The following is a 7,875-nucleotide window of genomic DNA, read 5'->3' on the forward strand; positions in this document are numbered from 1 at the left end:
TGATCTTTATCATAAATAAAACAATTGCTATTCACTATAGAATTTTTCAGATCGTCAAAAGATGAGGCCTGGGCAAGCTGGGTAAATGAAGACATGTTAATGGTATCTGAGTTGACTTGTTACAGTATGAAGGTCACTTCCTTTGTTCCATTCAGAGTTTACTTTGAAAGCCAAGCTTAGTCTTATTAAATCCAGTCAGCCTGGTTCTTATGACAAAATTTATACAGTGGATTGAATCCTAACAATACATAGTATTGTCTTCTAAACAGCTTTCAAATTATAAGTCTTCAAAGTAAATATATTAAGAAGGATGAAATTCATGCATTTCATGTGCCATTAATAACGATTATCCAATGCACATATTTTAAGGACCACACAATTTAGACTCAGTTATGTAGCCAATATTTAGGTTCGTAAAATATGCACATATCTGGTTTAAAGTTGTTCTGATTTTTAACTTTACCTTGTTTGTCCATTTTCAGTTCTTTAACGTCAGGGCCTGTGGATTTTGTTTCCCTCTCTGAGCCAACACAATGTTGAATAAAAAATGTTCTGCATCCACTTTATTGTACATTAGAGACATACCATCAAGTAAAAAAAAAAAAAACCTAAGTGAACTTTAAGAAATTTCTTCATTTGTCAGAAGTTAACATCAATCCAGATGCAGAGGAATAATTTATTCCTGTAATTTAGTTTCATTTTTATAGTTAAAAGTCAATGATTTCTAAAAATTGAACTAGTTTCCTGTTGCAAAGAATATTCAAAAGAAAAAAAAGTACCACTATACAAATTGGCCCATCACACCTTTAGCCCTCGACGGGAGAACGCTTCTTGTGTTCATTGGGAGAGACCTCAAAGACTCAATAGTCAAGCGAGTCAATCGGACCCCAAAAGTCAGTTCATTTCCCCCAGTAAAACTTCGCTAACTGGTCCCCATCTAACCCTTGCCCTCTTCCCCAGCTCCTTTTGTACACACGGTGGGAGGCGTGCCCTCTGAGGGCCTGCGAAGACCTTTAGCTGTTGTTTGGAAGCACCCAGCTCCAAAAGAGCTCAGTAATTCACGTCACCTTCCTACCCCAAGGGATCCGTAAGACCCTGCCCTAGAGTCACACCTCTCCTCTCTTCTAAGCCATACCCAGTTCACTGACGTACTTCCTGCCTGCCTCACATGCTCAACCAACCCAAACAATCAGATTTGACTACAGTGCAAGGAGGTTAGTGATCCTATTCAGCCTTTCAGAAACCTCAGACCTGGAGCACTGAGCCACAACCAGCAGCCAAGAAGAGTCAAAGAACCAAAGATTTTATCTCACCTGCGGTGATTGAATCAATCTGTCTCCTTGAAGGACAAGACCAATTTGATTGGCTGGCAGTGTTGACTAAGAGGCGAGCCTTCAAGCATAAAAGCTGAGAAGAATGGGAAACGTGACAGATCTAAGAGAAAGAAAAAAGAAAAGGTGAGAGAAAGAAGAGAGTGGTGTGATTAGAGGCAGTAATGGGGGCAGGGAGCATCAGATCCTCTGACTCCTTGGACCAGTGACAGGGATGAAAGCAAAGCAGAGGAAAAACAGCAGCCAGCTGAATAGTGGTGACATAAAGGATTGAAAAAACCACTTTTAAGCCCTTATGAAATCATGGATTTTATGCTAGGGCAGCAACAGTTGGAATGCAAGGTAGTTTCCATTAGCGTGACCATTTTGTCTTGGCTCATTAGATAAGAGGGAAAAAGGAAAGTCTTTGACCACATGGAAAGGGAAACTGACCAGATGGACAGTTTTCTCAAAGGAACGTTGCTTAGAAATTATTTTTTCTTGCTCCAAATCTGGGGACAAGTTAAACAGCCTAATTTCACCTGATGAAAACAGAGACTAGATCATTAAAGCCCTGGTGTCAGTAGAAACAGAGCTGTGAGACTGAGCAGACCAGAGAGAGTATGTTACTAAACCAAGCCTCATGACTGTGGGGTCACACACCTGTGGCTCTTGCTTAGACGGGCAAAGATGGCTTCAGGTATAACGGAAAAGTCCAGTGACCTCGCAGCCTTAGTAATGCTAACGGTAACCACGATTACTGTTTCTCGAGCACTTACTATGTGCCAGGTCCTGTGGAAAATATACTCTGTGTTTTCTCATTTAATACTTGTGCTGCTAGTCTCTGTTTGGCCCCTCAACCCCTTCTCTAAGCCATCTCTGCCCTGCCCTGTGTGCCTGGAAGCTCCTCCAGGCTGCACCTCCCAGGCTTGCTCGTCTTCTTTTTTTTTTGGCTGCGTTGGGTCTTTGTTGCTGTGCGCGGGCTTTCTCTAGTTGCAGCGAGCCGGGGCTACTCTTTGTTGCATTGCATGGGCTTCTCATTGCAGTGGCTTCTCTTGTTGCAGCACGCAGGTCCTAGAACACACGGGCTTCAGTAGTTGTGGTGCACGGGCTCAGTAGTTGTGGCTCGCAGGCTCTAGAGCGCAGGCACAGTAGTTGTGGCAGATGAGCTTAGTTGCTCAGGAGCATGTGGGATCTTCCCGGACCAGGGATCGAACCTGTGTCCCCTGCATTGGCAGAAAGATTCTTAACCACTGTGCCACCAGGGAAGTCCCTCACTTGTCTTCTGATTATCATTTCCATTCAATCAGTGGGTAGCACCAGCAGGTGATTGGAGGGTGGGATGAGAGAGATGCTGGGATAGTTCTTCCTAGTTCTCTCCATGTTTCAAGCTACATCTCCAGCCTTAGCTGTGTCCCTCCACACTATAGCCCCTTAGGGCTGCACCTCTTCCACACTTCCGGTTCTCAGTGGGCTCAGGTCACGCTATTCCTCCCTTTGTCCTTTCAGCCTTAGGGATGGTAAAGGCTTCCTACTGCTGCTCGTCTCTGGGTGCCTCAACAACCCTGTCTGTTCCCTCATCCTTGCTCACACCTCTGTGAGTAATCCGTTCGTTTGAACAATGTAAGGTGAAATCAGTTTCCTACCAGGACCTGACCAATACAATCCTTAAAACAAACTGAAGTATGATTTCCCCTATTTTACCTAGTGCAAAGAGGCACAGTAGCTTGTCCAGCATCACACACCAAACAAAGCCATACCTGTATATTCCAAAGCCTGCATGTTTAATCACATCACATTGCCCAGCCTCTCCATGTAACCAGAATGATCCCTTTGGAATTGAGAAGACCCGAGGACTGTCAAGTGGCCAATAGACAAGTGAGCCCTTGCAAAGCAGAGATAACAATCCTCAGAAGAAGCGGCAAAGACTGATGTAGGCCAGCAGTTAGTCTAGCACGTAGGGAATGGAGCCACCCACAGAGTGTGCCAAGTGAGGAGTGCATTGCAGTGTCCAGGTATGCAGTTCCTCAGTTTCCCAATTCATTTGTTGAAATCTCCATGGTGGGAGATGAGGTAGAAAGATAGGAACTGCAGAAAAAGCCTTAGGTAGATAGTACATTTGAGCCTTGAATGAGAAGGGGACTAGGGGCCCCAAACCTCCCAGCATACAGGAAAATCCGGGTATAACTTACAGTCAGCCCTCCATATACTTTGTTCCTCCAGATCTACGGTTCCTCTGTATCTGTGATTCCATATCTGCAGATTCAACCAACCATAGATCAAGTAGCACTGTCGTATTTACTATTGAACACTATCCACATATAAGCGGACTCGCACAGTTCAAATCCTTGTTGTTCAAAGTTCAACTGTACACAATGGCCGTAGCATCCTTGCAGCTAGCATACATTTAGGGAACTACTTGAGATGGCAAAGACTAGCCAAGCAGGCATGGGATGCAAGAGTTGGTAGAGGCAGGGGTGGGAGGAAGAAGTACAAAACGATGTTAGCCAGGGCCATGCCAGGCTGAAATCTGGCTTCTAGCTACTCATAGGTGGGAGACTTGACTAATTCTAAATGAGGAAGGATTGGTGGTTAGGCAAGAGAACATCTTTGTGATTTACGTATTGCCATTAGTCATTCATGTGTGTACACTCACATTTAATGAACTGGTATGTTTTGTTCAAACAGTCATATTTTTGTTCCTCTTGATTCCTTAGTTACCATAGTGCACGATCACTGAGCTCTACTCAGGTATGGGGTAACTTGACAACTGAACTTGGGAGACCTAACCAGTCACCCATCAAAGTCTTGGAACATTGTAACTGGATTGAGTTGCCAGCTACCAGTTAGTTCAGTCCAATCTAGCAAGTGTTTATTGGGCTTGTTCATTGTTTTGGGTACTTGGCTATGTGGTAACCACCTTCCAAGATGGCTCCCAATGAGCCCTATCGCCTGGCATTTATGCCCTGTGTAATGTGCTCCCAGGATTTGTTTGTGTGACCAGTGGAACACAGCAGATGTGACGGCATGTCCCTCCTGAGATCAGATTATAAAAGACACTGCAGCTTCTGTCTTGGTCACTCTTACTCTCTCTTGGGAGGAGCCATGTTGTGAGCAGCCTTGTAGAGAGAACCACATGGAAAGAGACCAGTGCCTCCTGGCAATAGACACATGAGTGGAGTTGGAAGCAGACCTTGCAGCTCCAGTCAAGTTTCCAAAGGCTGCAACTCTGGCTGACAGCATGATTAACAACCTCATGAGAGATCCTGAGCCAGAAAAGCTGCACCCAAATTCTAAACCCTCATAAAACGCAGCCAGTTATTCTACTAGCAAAATGAGTTTATTCAGGAACAGTAAAAAATTGCAATTTAGGACACGCAATCTATGGCAAATCACAGGCAGATGTGGAGAACACAAGAGAGGACCTTTTTTTTTATAGAGGAGAAGGGGGACGGCCTGTTATAAACAAGAGTCCATTGGAGGAAACTGAGAGTTTGAAGTATAGTGGATTTTCATTGACTGAGTTGTGACAGTCTCTCATTGGCTGGGCTGTTGCCAGGCAAGGAGAAATTCTTCCTTCCTCCTACTGGGTAGTAATGTAACTTTCTTCCTGTTGTAACTGCAAAGGTACATCTCTTCCAGTTGGGTCTGCAATTGATTTACAGTGGTACAGCATGAGAGCTCCCCCTTCTGGACCTCCTCACTTTTTTTTTTTTTTTTTTGGGGTGTGTGCTGAGTTGGGTCTTCGTTGCTGTGCGCGGGCTTTTCTCCAGTTGCGGCGAGCAGGGGCTACTCTTCGCTGCGGTGCGCGGGCTTCTCACTGCGGTGGCTTCTCTTGTTGCGGAGCACGGGCTCTAGGCGCGTGGGCTTCAGTAGTCGCGTTATGTGGGTTCTAGAGCGCAGGCTCAGTAGTTGTGGTGCACGGGCTTAGTTGCTCTGCGGCATGTGGGATCTTCCGGGACCAGGGCTCGAACCCTGTATTGGCAGGAGAATTCTTAACCACTGCGCCACCAGGGAAGTCCCTGGATCTCCTCATTTTCAATGAGGTTTCTATTTATAGGCAAACCTCATTCATTGTGCTTCACTTTATTTTGCTTTGCACATATTGTGTTTTTTACAAGTTGAAGGTTTGTGGCAACGCTGAGTTGAATAAGTCTATCTGTGCCATTTTTCCAACATTTGCTCACTTCCTGTCTCTGTGTCACATTTTGGCAATTCTCAAACTATTTCAAACTTTTTCATTATTATCATATTTATTATGGTGATCTGTGATTAGTGATCTTTGGTCTTTGATGTTACTACTGTGACTTGCTGAAGGCTCAGATGATAGTTAACAGTTAGCATTTTTTAGCAATAAAGTCTTTTTAAATTAAGGTATATACATTGTTCTTTCAGACATGATGCTATTGCGCACTTAGTAGACTACAGTATAATGTAAACATAACTTTTATATGAACTGGGAAACCGAAAATTTTGTGTGACTCACTTTATTTCAATATTTGCTTTACTGTGATGGTCTGCAACCAAACCCACAATATCTCTGGGGTATGCCTATATTAATTTTCAGAGAAATAACTGTTCATTGTTTTTGACATTAAAATTTGAAGCAATTTGTTATGCTCTTGAAAATTTTACATTTGGTTACCCAGACATTGGTCATTCAACTGTTTTCTGAACAGATGATGTCTCCAATTTGAACGTTATCTGGTAAACAAGATGTGCAATGACCAAATATATATTTTTATGCAGAAAACATTTCTGAGATACATTGAGTGAAAAAAGTCAAGTTGTATAATACGATCCTGTTTATTACAAGCCTATTTAAAAAATAAATTTAAGACTCTATTTCTATTATATAGATAATAAATGCTCAATGTAGAAAATTAGAAAATACACATAAGCGGACATAATTAATAGATAATCAAGTTGAACCATTATCTTGCTATTCAATGATAACAATTATTAACAAGTCAGTATATCAGGAGACAGTATAGTATAGTGGAATTAACACTGGCTTAGATACAGGTTGACCTAAATATGTGTCCCAAGTTGACCAGCTCCCGGAAATTATTTTACCTTTTAGTGCCTCAGATTCCCCATCTGTAAAATGGAGATAACAATAGCACTTTCTTCATAGGCTTTTTGTGAGGATTATAAAGAATAATGCATATAAAGTGCTTTGGGAGTCGTTTTCACTATTATCCTTCCAGATCTTTTGATATGCATATATACATTTAATATAAAATCAGATTGTACTATACATATTGATTTGTAACCTGTTTGTCCACTTAATAATATATGACAAATATCTTTTTAGTTATCCCATGTTCATGGATTAGAAGAATTAACATTGTTAAAATGTCCATTCTACCCAAAGCAATCTACAAATCAATGCAATTCCTATCAAAATTCCAATGGCATTTTTCACAGAAATAGAAAAAACCATCCTAAAATTCATATGGAACCAGAAAAGACCCCAAATAGCCAAAACAATTTTAAGCAAGAAGAACAAAGGTGTAGGCATCATACATCCTGACTTCAATATACATTACAAAGCTACAGTAATCAAAACATTATGGTACTAGCATAAAAACATACCTATAGACCAATGAAACAGAATAGAGAGCCCAGAAATAAAAACATGAATACATGGTCAACTGATCTTCAACAAGGGTGCCAAGAACACACAAAATGGAAAGGATAGTCTCTCAATAAATGGTGCTTGGAAAATTGGATATCTACACGCAGAAGAATGAAGTTGGACCCTTATCCCACACCCACCCCACCCCATTTTTGCCTTATCTCTCTAGCCCACTTTTTTTCTGGTCTCTGGTCAGAAGAGCAACCTGTCTGTAACATCAATGCCTCACAGTGGATCTAGGCTGTCGTACACAACTGCCCACAGCTTTGCTGTTGCTGGTTCAGCCAAGAAGGGTTCTAACTCTAGAGCGAGCTGGACCACAAAATCCCCAGCAGGTAAGTAACCATGACCAATGGATTCTTTTTGGCTTCCAAGTTCTCATTTATTTTCTCTGGCTCCCAACCTGACTTGAACTATGCTTTGCCTCTCTACTAAAATGCCAAATACAAGTACCAAAGATCCAATTCTGGAATGGTGGCAGGAGGAACTTCTCAGACCTGCTGTCCAGTGAAACAGTCATAACTGGTGAAAGTTATTTTTTAAAACGCAACCATTTAAAATCTCTGGAGATTGTCCTGAGGGCATACAGCAAATGAAGAAACATTTATTCAAGAAAACCTGCTAAATCTCAGAACAGTGAGGATCTATGGCATTTGAGTTATGACCTGCTCCCTGCCTCTCCGTGCCCCCAGATAAATGTAAGGATGTATTGTTCCATCATTTGGAGGTTATTAAGAAGTTGGCACATGATTGGTCTTGGGTAGCAGAGAAGGTACTTGAAATAATCAAAGAGAATGACTCCATTTTCTGCAATTTCCTGTGCTCACAAAAGGGCAAAAAGTCAGCCTCGTGATCCTGCTTGGAGAATACTTACACAGTCACAGCCCACACAGTCTAGTCTCAAAATGGACACTTATTTGAAGA

Source organism: Neophocaena asiaeorientalis, unplaced genomic scaffold (assembly GCF_003031525.2).
Source record: "Neophocaena asiaeorientalis asiaeorientalis breed wild unplaced genomic scaffold, Neophocaena_asiaeorientalis_V1.1 scaffold353, whole genome shotgun sequence".
NCBI classification, from domain to species: Eukaryota; Metazoa; Chordata; class Mammalia; order Artiodactyla; family Phocoenidae; genus Neophocaena; species Neophocaena asiaeorientalis.